Raw genomic sequence first — 16,902 nt, 5'->3', positions numbered from 1 at the left:
GGACTTAGGGATATGCTTAAATGAACTAGTGAATTGAGATCCTTTGGAGGGGAAGTCCTGATTTAACTGCTACATAAATGAGGAAAGAGCAGAATATGGTCTCCAAGAATCCACAAAGTTAGCCACAATATGTAATCTGTTTAGGAAAACCTGTAAATGGGGTCTGGTAAATCCCTTCCAAAGTATAACCAAACTCTTCTAAGTGCAATGGAGAGTGGGAAAATGTGTCGGACTTTTTCAGCTCTGCCAAGGAAACATTTAGAACCGCTTTAGAGTGTATTTACAAGCTAAGGTCAATAGCAAAACTTCTCCACTCTGCAGTGTATACAGACAGCATCATCTGGGCTGAGTTTATGTGTCAAGACAAGTGATGACAGATTGTTACAATTAAACACAAATGGTAGTTAGATGGAGGAGAAAGAAGAGAAAATAGTTGGCCAAATTCTGTAGAAGCAAGTAACTCCGCACGTGGGTGGTGGGTGTTGACACAATCACCCCTTGCTAAGATTCAGCTCTGCTTTCTATTGGTTTCCCTTTTCATATCCACATTCTTTCATATCCACCTCTTTGATTTGTAAGCGCTGAGGGCTGCATTTACTTCTCAGCAACCTTCTAGGGAACACAAACCAATAATGGGCAGGACCAGATGGGAACATGGGTAAAGCAGCACATGTGAATTCTACCTTTGTACAGTAGACTAGATTCAACACTCTCTCGGTCCTCCATCCAGGGAAGCAAGCAGCATTTGCAGAATTCAGGGACACTTTCCAACCAGGCAAAACCACTCAAAAAGGAGGCAACTGGAAAAGGGATGCAAACCAGGAGACTCTCAGGTGCCACAGAGAGAGGTTCCCCACATCTTTAAAACACACACACACACACACACACACCAAACGAATACAAATCAGTCATCAGTCCAGGACTATACACTTCATCAATTTCCTATTGTTGTAAGCCAGGGGTTGGCAACCTAAGGCCCATAGGCCACAAGCGACCCACGGGAGTCGTTTAACTGGGCCCTGAACTGCCCTCGAACCGAGCCGCCCACTTGGCAAGTCCCCGCCCACTGCGCTAAACCAGCACAACGCGGCGCAGGGACTCGCTTCCGCGGTGCCAGAAATCGCATCTGCGCAGACTACGGAAATCCAGCCCATGGAGGAATCTCCGCTGGAGTGACCCGGCCTAGGCGAGGTAAACCTTGCTGACCCCTGTCGTAAGCTGCTGCTCATATCAGAAAGACTGTGAATTTGAGGAAGTCTAGAAAGATAAAAGGCAGGAAAAGAAGATTTATTTTTTTCCAAGGGACTGATAAAAGAGAGAAGATGATGTTTAAGACCTCACTACTGTGGAATGAAAACTTACAGCTAGAAACAGAATGAAATGTTGTTAAAACTGATGCTCAATCCACTGGGATTCAAATCAGAGAAAATCAATTGCTTTTTGTCAACTGCTATTCTCTTAACTATTGATTTCAGTGCAGTTTTCCCATGTACCACACAATTGAGTGTGATTTCACCAATCAAATTAAATGACTTCAAGTGCACCTAAGGGTTGGGACTTAAATGTTTTTGCATACTGAATCACTTTAAAAACTACCAGAACCAGAAGCCACAGAAATATTAGCATGCACTGCATAAATATTACACCTTTGTATACTGTGCAGGTATGAATGTACCTGCTTTTGAGCAGAAACTCTGTTATAAACCAAGGGCTATGTTCACAATTGGCCAACCTTCTTCTGCCCCATGCGCTCTTATGCACATGCAAACACACAGAAAGAGGCAGGCAGACCCTTCTCTCTGGATGGATCATTACCCTCTCTCACCCCTGCCTACTCCATTTATCTGTTTTGCTGCCACTGGAAGAATCAATAGGGTCTTGCAGTGGGTGGTGGTGGTTTCAGGGGTCATATAATAATAATAATAATAATAATAATAATAATAATAATAATAATAATTATTTATTTATATCCTGCCCTCCCCAGCCAAAGCTGGGTTCAAAGCAGCTAACAACAATAAAAATAGCACAGTTTACATAAAATCACAGTCAATTAATTGAAATACATTCTAAAATCAATTCAGAATCAAATTAATGGCAACCATTGAGGTAGAGTTCTATGATGATTACAGAAGGAGGGGGTCAGACTGTGCCTTGGCCAGAGGCCTGGTGGAACAGCTCTGTCTTGCAGGCCCTGCAGAAAGATGTCAAGTCCCGCAGGGCCCTAGTCTCCTGTGACAGAGCGTTCCACCAGATCGGGGCCATGGCCGAAAAACCCCTGGCTCTGGTTGAGGCCAGCCTAACTTCCCTGTGGCTCGGGATCTCCAAGATGTTTTTATTTGAAGACTGTAAGGTTCTCCGTGGGACATACCAGGAGAGGCGGTCCCGTAGGTACGAGAGTCCTAGGCCGCATAGGGCTTTAAAGGTTGAAACCAGCACCTTAAACCTGATCCTGTACTCCACCGGGAGCCAGTGCAGCTGGTAAAGCACCGGGAGAATGTGATATATAAAGCCACTCTTGTTACAAACAGTCATTACACTTTTTCCACTGCATTGTTTCTCATATAATTAGCACACCATTGCTTTTCCTCTCATCTGGCTGGCCCAGATGAACTTCATGGCTGAATCCAGACCACATTGGTATGGAGCTAGGCTAGAAAGTGCCTGAAGCAGTAGATTATGGGGAGGGGAGGTGTGGGATTATTCAGATCAGCTCACTTGTGCGCTCCTTTTGATATTAAAACCAATCCCTGCTTTATATCTGAACTAGACAAATTGTGTCTAGTTTTACCCTTAGCTATACTTTCAAAATTGGTCATGCTGGGAAATGATCTTAGTTATTCAAGGGCCCACTTGGACAGAGTGCTGAAGACAGGTCTCATTTCCTCCACCAACAGCTGCCAGTTGACTTAATCTAAACATTCTGACCTGGAAACACTGTGGGCAGCAAACCATAGAGACAGCAAGCGCAGATCTCACACAAATCATGATCAAAGTGGAGGACTCCATAATCTCTAGTTCTTGTTTATGCTACATGGTGAATGCAACATGCAAGATCTCATGCTTCCTTGCCTGAAAATGCAATAGTGGTAGAAGAGCAGTAACCCAACTTAAAGCTGACAGGATCTTTTCCCACAGAGGATCACAGGGGTTAAACTGCAACACACATGACTTTGTAGTGGGAAATGATGCTGGCCTTTCCACTGCGAAGAACATGACCTTTAAAGGTCTTTCAACATATTTGAAATAAAGAAATAATACTAAAAAGCAATATAATGGCATTTAAATAAACAATAAAATAAATTGTAATCCATTTTAATTTACACAAATTTTAAAATAATAATAATAATAATAATAATAATAATAATAATAATAATAATAATTTATTATTTGTACCCCGCCCATCTGGCTGGGTTTCCCCAGCCACTCTGGGCGGCTTCCATAGAAACCAAAAATACACTAAAATATCACAGATTAAAAACTTCCCTGAACAGGGCTGCCTTAAGATGTCTTCTGAATGTCAGGTAGTTGTTTATCGCTTTGACATCTGATGGGAGGGCGTTCCACAGGGCAGGCGCCACTACCGAGAAGGCCCTCTGCCTGGTTCCCTGTAGCTTTGCTTCTCGCAATGAGGGAACCGCCAGAAGGCCCTCGGCGCTGGACCTCAGCATCCGGGCAGAACGATGGGGGTGGAGACGCTCCTTCAGGTATACTGGGCCGAGGCCGTTTAGGGCTTTAAAGGTCAACACCAGCACTTTGAATTGTGCTCGGAAACGTACTGGGAGCCAATGTAGGTCTTTCAAGACCGGTGTTATGTGGTCTCGGCGGCCGCCCCCAGTCACCAGTCTAGCTGCCGCATTCTGGATTAGTTGTAGTTTCCGAGTCACCTTCAAAGGTAGCCCCACGTAGAGCGCATTGCAGTAGTCCAAGCGGGAGATAACCAGAGCATGCACCACTCTGGCGAGACAGTCCGCGGGCAGGTAGGGTCTCAGCCTGCGTACCAGGTGGAGTTGGTAGACAGCTGCCCTGGACACAGAATTGACCTGCGCCTCCATGGACAGCTGTGAGTCCAAAATGACTCCCAGGCTGCGCACCTGGTCCTTCAGGGGCACAGTTACCCTATTCAGGACCAGGGAGTCCTCCACACCAGCCCGCCCCCTGTCCCCCAAAAACAGAACTTCTGTCTTGTCAGGATTCAACCTCAATCCATTAGCCGCCATCCATCCTCCAACTGCCTCCAGGCACTCACACAGGACCTTCACCGCCTTCACTGGTTCTGATTTGAAAGAGAGGTAGAGCTGGGTATCATCTGCATATTGATGGACACCCAGTCCAAACCCCCTGATGATCTCTCCCAGTGGCTTCATATAGATGTTAAAAAGCATGGGGGAGAGGACGGAACCCTGAGGCACCCCACAAGTATATCCCCAATATAAATTAAATAATATGCTACGGGTAGCATTCAGCTAATAGACACATTGAAATGAATAAAGATGACTTAGCTGCATTGATTTCAGTATATGAAATCGGTTGAATACCACCCTATAATTCCCTTGCCATGTCACTGAATATGGAAATCATATTCAGCAAAGGCTTCTGAGATTTCTCTAAGCATTACCCTCCCTCTTTCAAGGATATGCTTCCAGCCATAAGAAATAGAAGCATGTTGAGTTCAAAACTGTGTCCCTGAGCAGCTAAGTTCTGCACCTCCTGTGACTCCATCTGTGCTTTTATAAAGTCATGGTATACTGGACACATTGTGCTGCCTAAAGATGCAATACAATAAAGTAGCCTTCATATGATTCCTTGTGGAAGGTAGCATTCATGGAATAGCACTGGAATAGCATTCATGCTGGCTTGCAATAGTTCCACAACAGGACAACTCCAAAGAATTAAGGCCTTCTGTTTAGGCCCTTTTCCAAGGAAACTTTTTTTTACACTTCTATTCATATAAAGCGGCAATTCCACACATTTTTTTCCTTTCCCAATCCTTCCCAGGCCCTCTTCCAAATGATTTATTCCACCCGACCCTTCCCACTTCTATAATCAATGCAAAAAAAGTTTCTTTGACTCAACAGGCTTAATCAATTCCTGAAATGAATTTCAAATAGGCAGGAAGGATCATAGTTCAGCAATGCATTATGAACACTGAGCATTGTAGTCTGGCACTGTCTCCCTCGCTTCTCCACTTGAAGGGCCCAGTGGCAAGCTAACCATCTATTTATAAAGAAGAATGCTTTGATATATTTGAACAGCTCAAGTTTTAACACAGTTTTGGCCCATATTCCCCATTAATATGAAATATACTTAGAAAATCTATCCTGACATTTTTATGAATGGAGCCCTTTGTTGAGTTTCAGCTCTGAGACATTATTTATGGATTTTGCTTAACGTTTCTGGGAAGCTGATTGAGCCAGGTATCATTTTTTTTATAAAAAAAAAGCATTCCTTGTGACCAGCAAGATTCCTGGAATGTGACAGTTTATAAATTACTTTCAGCTTTGTAGAACAAATGACATCTTAATTGGAAACAACACTTTTTATCCCAATATATTGTGCCGGAATCCTATACATGTCTACTCATAAGTAATTGGATCTAAGTGCTTTAGGATTTAGGATTACAGCCTCAGTCTCTCTCTAAGTTTTCCGTTTAAATGTTAGACAATGGAAAATGGCCATGTTGTGCCATTGAAAATACTAGATTATTCCCCCAACCCCAAGAAAGAGATACGCTGCCCCAAGAGAGGTTTAACAGCAGTGATCAGAAGATTTCATCTGTTTCTCTTTAACCCTACTACATATCTGAAGTCATAACCAAACTGAAAGGGATATGAAGTAGGAAGAAATCTAAGTCTCACACTCCGTGCATACTGCTATGATCAGGAGCCCTATTGTTCTATTGTTTTTCAATTCTCCCTCCCATTGTGTGTGTGATTTTAATTTAAAGGCTTCACTAAAAGGGCACTGGGGTTAGCTAGATCCCCAATTAAAGTGAATTGAGGGGGGGCAACGACAATGAACCTGGGCATTCAACTGTAATTTAATTCCACAGCAAGTACTTTCTGTGAGTGAAGGAAGTCAAAATACGGATGCGTTAATGATTGTTGTTGTAATTTTTTTTAATGCCTTGAGGTATTTTTCTAGGGGTGAAATTGTGGGTAAATATCAAGGTATATAAGACCCCCTAGGAATGAAAATTAATAATGCTGATTCCAATAGGCAGCCCTTCAAAGATGGGAGAGACAAAACTCATAAACTGATGAGAGAATTCTCTTAGGCTGCATCCAAACTTTTTGGATATTTAATGCAAAGAGGAAATGGTAGCACTGTGGGCTCTCTCCTGGTCTTGGACCCCTAGCAAACACCCTTCCTTTCTACCTTCTGACTGTCATGATTACATATCCCAGATACCATTTCTGTATAGTTGTAACCTGTACTATAAAAATATACCATTATAAAACTTATTTAAAAATGAAAGATTAAATGGAGCTTTTGTCAAGTACACCTCATCAAAAGCACATTTCTTAAAACTTTAATTAAGGTCAGATTGGTTAAATTTGATTACAGTCAGATTAGCAAAATGCTTTTTTAAAAACAAGTTTAGAAGGCTTAAGATCTTGCACGTCATTAAATTTAGTTGTCAAGACAGTAGCCACCAAATGGTCCTGTCCTAATCTTGAAAAGTAGTCCACAGGGCAGCACCATGGAGAGTTCCAAGTGAGCCGTTCACTCCCATTAATCCTAAAACTGAATTGAAGCATTGTATGCCTCCAGGGCCAGATCTCCCTTTTCAGGCTTAGTCCTTCTCAAGGGATGGAAATCTAAAGGGACAGGACTCTGCCTTGGAGTCTATAACTCTTTGAACTCTTGGACAAGTCTCTCAAACACTTGTTGCCTGTGCTGACAAATGGGAAGTGCAGGCTCTGAGGGCATGGACTTCTGAGGGTTCCAGTTCAAGAGTTCCTGGGTCAAGGGTACATGATCCAAAAGGCTTGAGTTCTGGTTCATACCTGGTCAAGGCACTGGGGTCTGGGTTGGTTTTCAGAATCTCTGGCTCTTGTGAGACTGGTCTTTCTGCCCATCTGAGACAAATCCCAAATTTTTGCTCAGGGTGGTGACACAAATAAAGGAAAATGTGGAATTCATACACATGGGTTTCTCTACACTTTTCTGAATCTAGCCCATTGTTCTCACCAGCTGAGCATATGATATGTGCTATTGCTGATGTTCCCACTGGTGTTATGGATGCTCAACTCAAGCTGCTGGGTTGGCAGGCAGAAAGTGAGTGCAAGGCACCCATCTGCACACTCAGTTTGTGTTGCAGCTAGAGATAATGACTATGTCAGTTTCAGTTCTCTTGGTTTCTAATTTTCCAATCTTAAGTTCTGTTCTCCACAATTCAACTTCAGTTTGCAATTTTTTTAAAAAGGCACCGTGAAAATTAATCAGCATTTTGGTGCAAATATATCTTAATATAAACATTTATGCATGCAATTTTGCCTAACATATGCACTTTTGCAAAGCAATTTCCTGTAATGTAATGCATTTGTGTATGTTATTATCACTAATACATGCATTTAAATGCACACTTTATTGTAGCATATTCTTTTTGTGCACATTACTTCACTGGAGAAATGCACTGCAGTATTCAGAGAAGTGTGAATTTTGACGGATGGCTGTATTTCACTTCACATTGCTGCAGAAAGTATAAATTTGATAAAATGGCCTTTAAATGTGAACTGGATCAAATTTCTCCACCACCCCTACTTACAGCTAGGAATATGTGTATGGAAGCCAGCTTATTGGGGCATGGTGAGGTTGCCCGCCTGCAGTGTTGGAATAAACATTAGCTCAGTTGGCATGAGATTCTTAATCTCAGGGTCGTGGGTTCAAGGTCCACGTTGGGCAAAAGATTCCTGCATTGCAGAAGGATGGACTAGATGACCATTGGAATCCCTTCCAACTCTATAATTATATTATTCTAATACTCATTGGGATTCGAGGAAGATACTGAGTCAGGAAACATAAATAGCCATTAATCCAGCAAACCAGCTTGGGTAACTCTTGACTATGGGCTATGCAACTAATTATTGACAGTTTGGAGGAAATTAAATACATCCCTGTTCACCAAGCCTGAAATATATTGTTCCTGGCAACACTGAACTTATTAGTTGCAATATAATAATAATTTTTTTATATGTATATATGTATGTGTGTGTGTATTTTTTATTAAAAAAAATGTATAGTTTGGCTTGTTTATTATTTTCCAACCTGCACTTCCTTGGGAAGACTGGTGGGATATAACACTAACAAATAAATAAATACTTCTTGGAATATGCTGTGTCTTTAAATTTTTTAGGGAGAATTTAGTTGGGTGTGCATGAAAAGGGCTCAGAGTCCATCTGAAATGTCGGAGGGGGAGACACTCGGAATATCAAATTTGCTGCGATAAGATAACCTCGCTGTTCAGCTGTGCGAAAATATTTTTTTTTAATTCTGGCATTCACCCTTCAATCAGTCTATCTCTGCACACATTTTTATTTAATCATCCCCAGCTGGAAGACTGGCTGTTGCTCCTTGCCTTTCCCCTGCCTCTGCCATTCTCCCCCTGACAAAGACTTTCCTCATACAGTTTGTTATTTCAGTTTAAAATAGCAAGACAGCTATCTTACAGTTAAGCACTTAGGGCCCATGTTCTGTTGACCTTACTCCCCATGTGAGTTGTTACATGGCTGTGATGTACAGAAACCTCCTGGGACTGGTCTCAGAGAACAGAAAGTGCTGAGGTTCAAGCCAGTCCTGTGGGGGTTTTGTTTTCTAGAAGTAAAGGTAAAGGACCCTTGGATGTTTAAGTCCAGTCAAAGGCAACTATGGGGTTTCAGCACTCATCTCGCTTCAGGCTGAGGGAGCCAGGAAAGCACCACCTTCCAGGCCGTTCAAATCCGCATGATGGTGGTGAGCTCCCATCGCTCTGCCCCAACTTACCTTACCTGTGACGGGAAGGTAAATGGCATTTCCATGCGCTCTGGTTTCCATCACAGTGTCCCATTGCACCAGAAGCAGTTTAGTTAGTTATGCTGGCCACATGACATGGAAAGCTTCTGTGGACAAACGCCGGCTCCCTCAGCCTGAAAGTGAGATGAGTGCAGCATCCCCATAGTCGCCTTTGACTGGACTTAACCGCCCAGGGGTCCTTTACCTTTATCTTTTTTACCTACACTTGTGAAACATGGACCAACACCATAAACACCACCTCCAACTCCTCAAAGGATTCCATCAATGTTGTCTCCGAAAAATTCTACATATCACTTGGGAAGACAGGAGAACGAATGTCAGTGTACTGGAAGAAGCACAGATCACGAGCGTTGAAGCAATGACTCTTCAAAATCAACTTCGCTGGACTGGTCATGTTGTTCGGATGCCTGATTATCGTCTTCCAAAGCGGCTACTCTATTCCAAACTTTAAAATGGAAAGCGTAATGCTGGTGGTCAACAAAAGAGGTTTAAAGACCCTCTCAAGGCAAATATTAAAAAATAAACACAGACAATTGGGAAACACTGGCCTGCAAGCACTCCAATTAGAGAACAGCCGTTACCAAAGATGTCATGGGTTTCGAAGACACTCAAACTCAAGACAAAAGGGATAAACGTGCTAAGAGGAAGGCATGCTTGGCAAACCCTCACCATGATCAACTCCCGCCTGGAAACCTATGTCCCCACTGTAGTGGATCCAGAATTGTGTGGATTGTGTGGATCCAGAATTGGCCTCCACAGTCACTTACAGACTCACTGTTTAGTTGATATGTTTCTTCTTCTTTTTTGTAGTAAAGTACATTGGTTTATTTAGTTGTACAGACTCACTGTTAAGAAGACACTGTTCATTGAAGACAATCTTACTTGGCTATGAGTGTTAGAGGAAGAAGAAGAAGAAGAAGAAGAAGAAGAAGAAGAAGAAGAAGAAGAAGAAGACACACAATATAAACGGACAACCCCCAATACACAATTCAACTACCACACACAATTTATTGTAGCTTTTCTACAACTAGGAATGAAAATAAGGATGCTTGTACATTCTTTTTTCTGTTAAAGCTCCCCAAACAAAGGTGTAAATTGCCTTGGGAGGTGAGATTGTCTCTTATCAAACTTATTTCTAAACCTATCGAAAGGCTCAGAGGTCAACATCACTCATCCAGAGAACAGAAAAGGCTTTCAACTTTAATGTAGAACAACATTGCTGTTAAAAAATAATGGGGTGAACCCAAAGGGTGCATACATTTCTGGAACTAAGAGGTTCAGGAAGAAAAATAATTTGATGCTGTTAGCATCAAAGAAGCAGAGAAACAAAAATGTAACTAAATCATTCAGCAATCTGAATTTCATTGCCACAATGGGAGCATATAAAGATTCTTTAATGATTCCCATTACCTTTTCTCTTCCCAATATACTACTGTTATTTCTCTAGGAATTATAGTAGCTGCTTAGATCTGACAGTACTAATAGATCTCAAGATAGAAAGCCTGTTTGCCTATGAGATTTGGGAGCCAAGCTCTGAAAGAAGTTTGGCAGTACTTTTCCGATTGACACAGTCTGGGGCTGGTTACAGCACACGTACCGAACAACAGCATTTAGCCGACAGCTACCACGTTCTCCACTGAGTGCAACAATAAGGGAGCCAACTTGAACACTGTGACTGCAACCCGCGAAAATCAATACAGAGATTTCTTTCTCTGTGTGCTTCCACCCCCTGCAACACATGTGGCATGGATGAGATCACCTGCTGCTCGGGAGTGGGAGGTCTCTGCAGGAAACACAAGTCCAGTTGCCTTGTTTGTTTTCCCAGAGAAAGTCATCCTTTGGAATTACAACAAAGCCAGCACACTGTGGCTTTTACAGCATGCGCCGCACGACACAATAAAAATGCCTGGGAATGTGATCTGCGGGAATAGGCTTGGAGCAGCTTGCGAAAAACAGTTCAGAGCAGCTAGGCCAAGGGTTGCATTAGCAACCATGAAATGCCAACTTGGGAGGAAGAAAGTTGGAATGCATGCAAGAATGTTTATTCCCACGTTGTCATATCTTGGCAATGAAGAGCGGCAAAGGTCATTTCGCATCTCCTTTGCCCATCTGGCATTTTAGCACACTGCTGAGTGGCTTGGAACCTTGGTCACCAGCAATCGCTTCATATGTGTTTGGTCGATTCTGTTAAATGCTTCTTGGATGCTCAAGCCCAACCTGTACACTATGGGAGAAGTGTAGTGGAGCCCCTGCTCCAAACCACATCTCCTTGTGAGAGAAAATGTATGACACGTAACATCACCTCAGTCAGCATTTTCCCATCCCATGGCAAGCGGCAGGCAATGAAGCTGTGTGGGAGATGTAATGGAGTCTTTTCACACATCTTCTTCCAGTAGCTGAGGTGGAAGTGATTTAGAACAGAATTGTTAAGTCCTGGCTTGTTTTTCATGCAGCCCTAGATGCAGGTACATGAAACGGAAGATTTCCTAAAGACAATGTATTATAGAATCATAGAATCGTAGAACTGTAGAGTTGGAGGGGACCCCGGGGGTTATCTAGTCCAACCCCCTGCAATGCAGGGATCTCAGCTAAAGCAAGTAGTTTGGCGTTTGCCGACCTGGTGCCCTCCATCAGCTCCAATCACCTCCAGCCCAAAATATCTGGGTAAAAGCAGGTTGGTGAGAGCACAAGGGATTTGGGACTTGCTTTCAACGCTGGTCAGATGAGGAGTGCTGACTGCAGACCTCATTTGTCAGGGTGCTATGAGGAGCATGCCCTAAGACTCCAATTGTTTCTTGGCAGCCATGTTGTTTGGATGCCTGATTATCATCTTCCAAAGCAACTACTCTATTCCCAAATCAAGAATGGAAAGCGAAATACCGGTGGACAACAAAGGAGGTTTAAAGATGATCTCAAATCTAAAAAGATGTAACATAAGCACTGATAACTGGGAAACACTGGCCTGTGAGTGCTCCAGTTGGTGAACAGCCTTTGCCAAAGGTGTCGTGGACTTTGAAGAAGCACAAACGCAGCACGAAAGGGAGAAATGTGCTAAGAGGAAGGGACGCTTGGCAAACCCTCACCATGATCAACTCCCGCCCGGAAATCTATGTCCTTACTGTGGAAGGACGTGTGGATCCAGAACTGGCCTCCACAGTCACTTATGGACTCACTGTTAAGATTGTGCTCATGGAAGACAATCTTACTCGGCTATGAGTGATCACCAAAGAAGAAGAAGAAGAACCCCTATGTGTATGTGCATAAGAAAAACCTGGATGCAATCATGCATACGCTGACATCAAGATTGTATTTTTTTTATTCATGTATGAGCAAAGGTAATGCAGAAAGGGGAAAAGATGAAAAAACTAAAAGCTGCATTACAACACACAGAAATGAATACATAAATGTGTAAATACGTAGATGAAGATAAACAGCAGCAGAACACTAGAGAATTTGAATGAATCACTTCCACTGAAACAAGACAAAGTATATCAGTATTCCCAACTCTGGAGAGAATAACTGGGTAATGAGGCCATAAAGTAAAGGTCCAACTGCCCTTCTAGCCAGTCTCCTGCTATGAATGTATTTAAACAGTATTTTCTTGCTGATATTGGTTTTAAACAATGCCCTCTTAAAAAAACAAAAACCTTTTTTCTTCCTGGTCAGGTTTAAGGTGCAGCTTTTGTCCTTTAAAGCCCCTATGCGGCCTAGGACCCTTGTACTTACGGGACCACCTCTCCTGGTATGTCCCGCAGAGGACCCTAAGGTCCATGAATAATAATAGCTTAAAGGTCCCGGGCCCTAAGGAAGCCAGACTATCCTCCACCAGGGCCAGGGCTTTTTCAGTGATGGCTCCGACCTGGTGGAATGCTCTGTCTCACAAGACCAGGGCACTGCAGGATTTGATCTCCTTCCACCAGGCCCGTAAGACAGAGCGATTCCGCCTGGCCTTCAGTTTGAATTAGCCTGATCCTCTATTCCCTTTTCCCTTTCCTCTTCTATGAAGGAACTCTTTCTGGGACCCCTAATTTAAATTCTTATTCACACACCTCCTTGCTGGCCCTAGTAGGACCAACTTAGCCAATTAGCCCTGGTGATCATTCGATGTCTACTGACTGTGGGTTTTTTGTTTTTTCCAAAAATGACCCCTGAATTTTTTAATTTTATTGATATTGATGCTGCATTTTATCTTGTATTCTATGCTGTTTTATGCTGTCTTTAAGTTGCATTTTAATCAATGTTTTATATTTGCTGTTAGCCGCCCTAAGCCCGGTTTTTGAACTGGGAAGGGCGGGGTATAAATAAAAATGTACTGTTATCATCATCATCATCTTGCATTTCTTTGGTCGACATTTGTGGGGGTTTTTCTTCTCAGTTGGACAAGACTTCCATCCATGCACATGAGACTCGGGGAACCCCCAAGGGTCAAAGAAGCACAAAAAGTCTTTAGAAAAGCACCAAGTGAGAGGGAGACCCTCCAAACAGCCAGAGGAGGACTGTTGGAGGGGCAGAAAAGGGGAAAGGGGGGATGGACTATGCTGAATAGCAGCGCTTCACACTAGAATATTATGTTGTACTTGTTTTAATAATTACAGTCCACTCTAATCCGAAACCTATCATTTCTCTTTTTAACATTTTAAATATTTCAAAACTGGCTTTACAAATTCACCACATCTGTTTTCCATCTGAGAAGAATCCATTATCCAAAGCACAGTAGTCTGATTTTTATGATGGTTTGTGGAAACTCTTAGGTAAGCTAATTTACATTTCTATTTCATTTTCTACATTCCTATCCAACAATCTTCCAGTCCCCCCCTCTTAATATTGGTCCCCCACCCTCATTTGCTGTCCATTTACATCAGCAAATCTCACAGTTCATGTCAGGGAACTGTCATCGGAAGAACAGGTGGTGGAGGGGCTCCCAGAGGTTGAGAGAGACTTATCAGCGGAGGAGGGAACCAGCAGGGGGCGAGAAAGAGCTCCAAGGGAAGGCGAGTCAGAAGATTGGCTCAGAGACAATTCCAGCGAGAACAGCGAGGAGGTTTCAGGACCTCCATTAGGGACACCCACTCCTCGCCGGAAATTGTCACGTAGAGAGTCCAGAAGACGTGTTTCCGTTAAGGAGCTGTTATGCTGGAAGAAATTCCGTAAACGCCCACTGTCGGATTCTGCCAGCGACTGACGGAGCCATGCTTATGGCGCTCCGTTACAGACAGTGGTTGTGGACTTAGCCAAACACTGAGGGATTAGGAACTTTACGCACAAGCAGCTCAACATCCCATCACAGTTCAGAAAGATAATTGCATTTTTATCTGAAAGTCTTTGTCAGTCAAATATTTAAAAGTATTTTAAGATTACATGGGCATTATACCATTCTTTCGCATTTAGGAATAGAACAGGAATAGGAATAGGAATATTAGAAATAGAAATAATAGAAATAGAAACAGAAATAGAAAGACATAGAAATAGAAATAACTACTGTTAACTCACTGTTCTGTGATGTTTACTGTATTATTGCTGTCTGCAGTAAACTGCACTACAGTAGAAAAAAATGAGAGGGGGGATCATGCATAACCACCTTGATGTCACCATGAGCACAAATAATCATGGATGAACAATACAAAGGGAGTCTGAAAGGGCACCCTGAGCTCATGAAGAGCCCATGCAAATGCCAACATTTGTGGGAAGAACGTACAGTATGTGGGAGGAATATTGCCCTGATGCCATCATAAGCAGAAACCCCCATGTATGCACATTGAAAAGGACATCTGGAGAGGCCCTAGGTTCTGCTGGTGAAAAATTGAAACCTCTCAAGTTATTTTAAGGGGGAGGAGGAAGAGGGGAGAAATGAACAATCTGAAGCTTGTGAATTCTTCTACACAATAAGCAAGAGAACTTGTCTCTTGCAATATTATTGTAACCTTATATATTTGTCTCCTGGAATTTTACCCTCCACAGCACTTCTCACTTTTTCAAAAAGGGAAATAGTAAACTCAGTAAGCGAGTGTTATTCTGGTAAGAGCTTGGCTTCTTCGGATGGTGTACTAGAGGAAGAATATACTGCAGATTTTCTATCTTTAGCATATATGGGACAAAGCAGGGGCTGAATTTCTATCCAGAATAAACCAATAGTAGTTTTTTAATGTGCTACAGATTTTAATTCCATCTATCATTTACAATTTGAGGAACATGAAACCAGGAAAGCTTTAACATATTTATTCTCATGTAATTGCTAGGTTAACGAGATGTAATACTGAATTTGAATGGTAATGGCATATGTACTGATGTGTCTGTCCTTCCTTTTTATTGGCTGATCATTCCACATTAGATTATTGCATCACTGCAGGAGGACCCTGGCAAAGTTCTCCATGCTTGGGATTTGTTTAAAACTTGCCTCAGAGGAGATGTGTGTTTTACAAGCCTTTGAATTATGTTCCCGCTCAGATGCAAATCTGACAAGAAATTTGGCCTTGCCTCCTTATGGATCCTCACTGATACCCCAAACACCCCTCTTTCCCTGAAAGCTTTCTATTGTGGGTAGTGGACTTTATCCAATGAGAGGGGAAAGGGCATTCTGTGCCATCCTCCCGTCCCCCATTGCTGCCCAACCTGGTAGCCCATGAGAGTTGTATTATAGTGGCATCATTGCAGCTTTCAGTAGGAGAGCCAATAAGCCTGCAATATCCAGTGCCCTGTCCCTGCAGTCAAAGAAACCAGCAGAAAAGCAGTTCATTGGTGGGCAAAATTACATGTGACATTAATCCCATGGTTTGTCCTTGAGGCATTTGTCTTGTAAGAATAAGCTGTGGGGGTGTGTGGATGAAGTGGGAATGAAGACCCCCCCTCTCTGACCCCAATCTAGATAATTTGTTTTGTTAATTTATATATTTCCATAATTCATAATTACAGCACTGCTATCAGTACAAGACAGTTTCAGATTTTAGAGCAAATAATTTTTGTCATGGACAGCCGTCAGCTCAAAATGACCCTGAGGCTGAGCACCTGGTCCTTTAGGCACACAGTTACCCTATGGAGAACCAGGGAGTCCCCCACATTTGCCCTCCCCCAGAAACAGTCCTTTTGTTTTGTCAGGATTCAACCTCAATCTGTTGGCCTCCATCCATGATCCATAAATATATTTGGCATCAAATCTGGAATTAAGTTGGATAATTCTTCAACATCTCCAAAATCAGTCAGCTCTGCTTAATTTTCAAGTAGGTAAGCACAATTTAAAAAAAAAAAGTGAGACGACAGTCGCATCTGAACTTTGTGATGGGAAAACAGAAGCTCTCAGTCAAAATAGCACAAATCACCTCTGAATTTATGAAACTCTTTTGTGAATAGTAATGCTTATCCTATTCCTATGTAGACACAAGGAGAGAGGAACCTGTTCAGCTAGAACTGCCACAATCTCTGGCTGCAATTGGTGAGAACTGCATTCCAGATGTTGCCTCTATCTGCTAGAGAGAGAGAAAGGGAGATCCAGTATTCACTTAGGTTTCTAGAAAATTAATCAGCAAGCCTGAGCAATTGCTATTGAGATCAATACTTTAAATGTACTGAGAAAAAGCACCAGCTCAGCATTTTCACAATCAACTCATACCACATACTCAGCTGGTGTCACTCACAGGTCTGGCTACTTTTAGAATTGTGATTCTTTCAAATGCCAGAGGTCAGATTGAATTCTGAAAGCACGGGGATTTGGTCATTGACAGGCACTTCTCTCGGAAAGCTAGAAATGCAAGGCAGGGCAAAGACAGGTTGAATCCCCTTGAGGATCATGCCATGGCAACTGCAGCCCAGAAGCACTGGGAGAGGTCAGTCAGGATCACACAACCTCTTCAGACATACGGCTGACCAGTCCTCTTTGCTTCTCTGCCTCATTTTACT

This window comes from Podarcis filfolensis (assembly GCF_964270895.1).
Source record: "Podarcis filfolensis genome assembly, chromosome: 10".
NCBI classification, from domain to species: Eukaryota; Metazoa; Chordata; class Lepidosauria; order Squamata; family Lacertidae; genus Podarcis; species Podarcis filfolensis.
The sequence above is the reverse complement of the archived record's forward strand: the minus strand, read 5'-3'. Positions refer to the sequence as shown.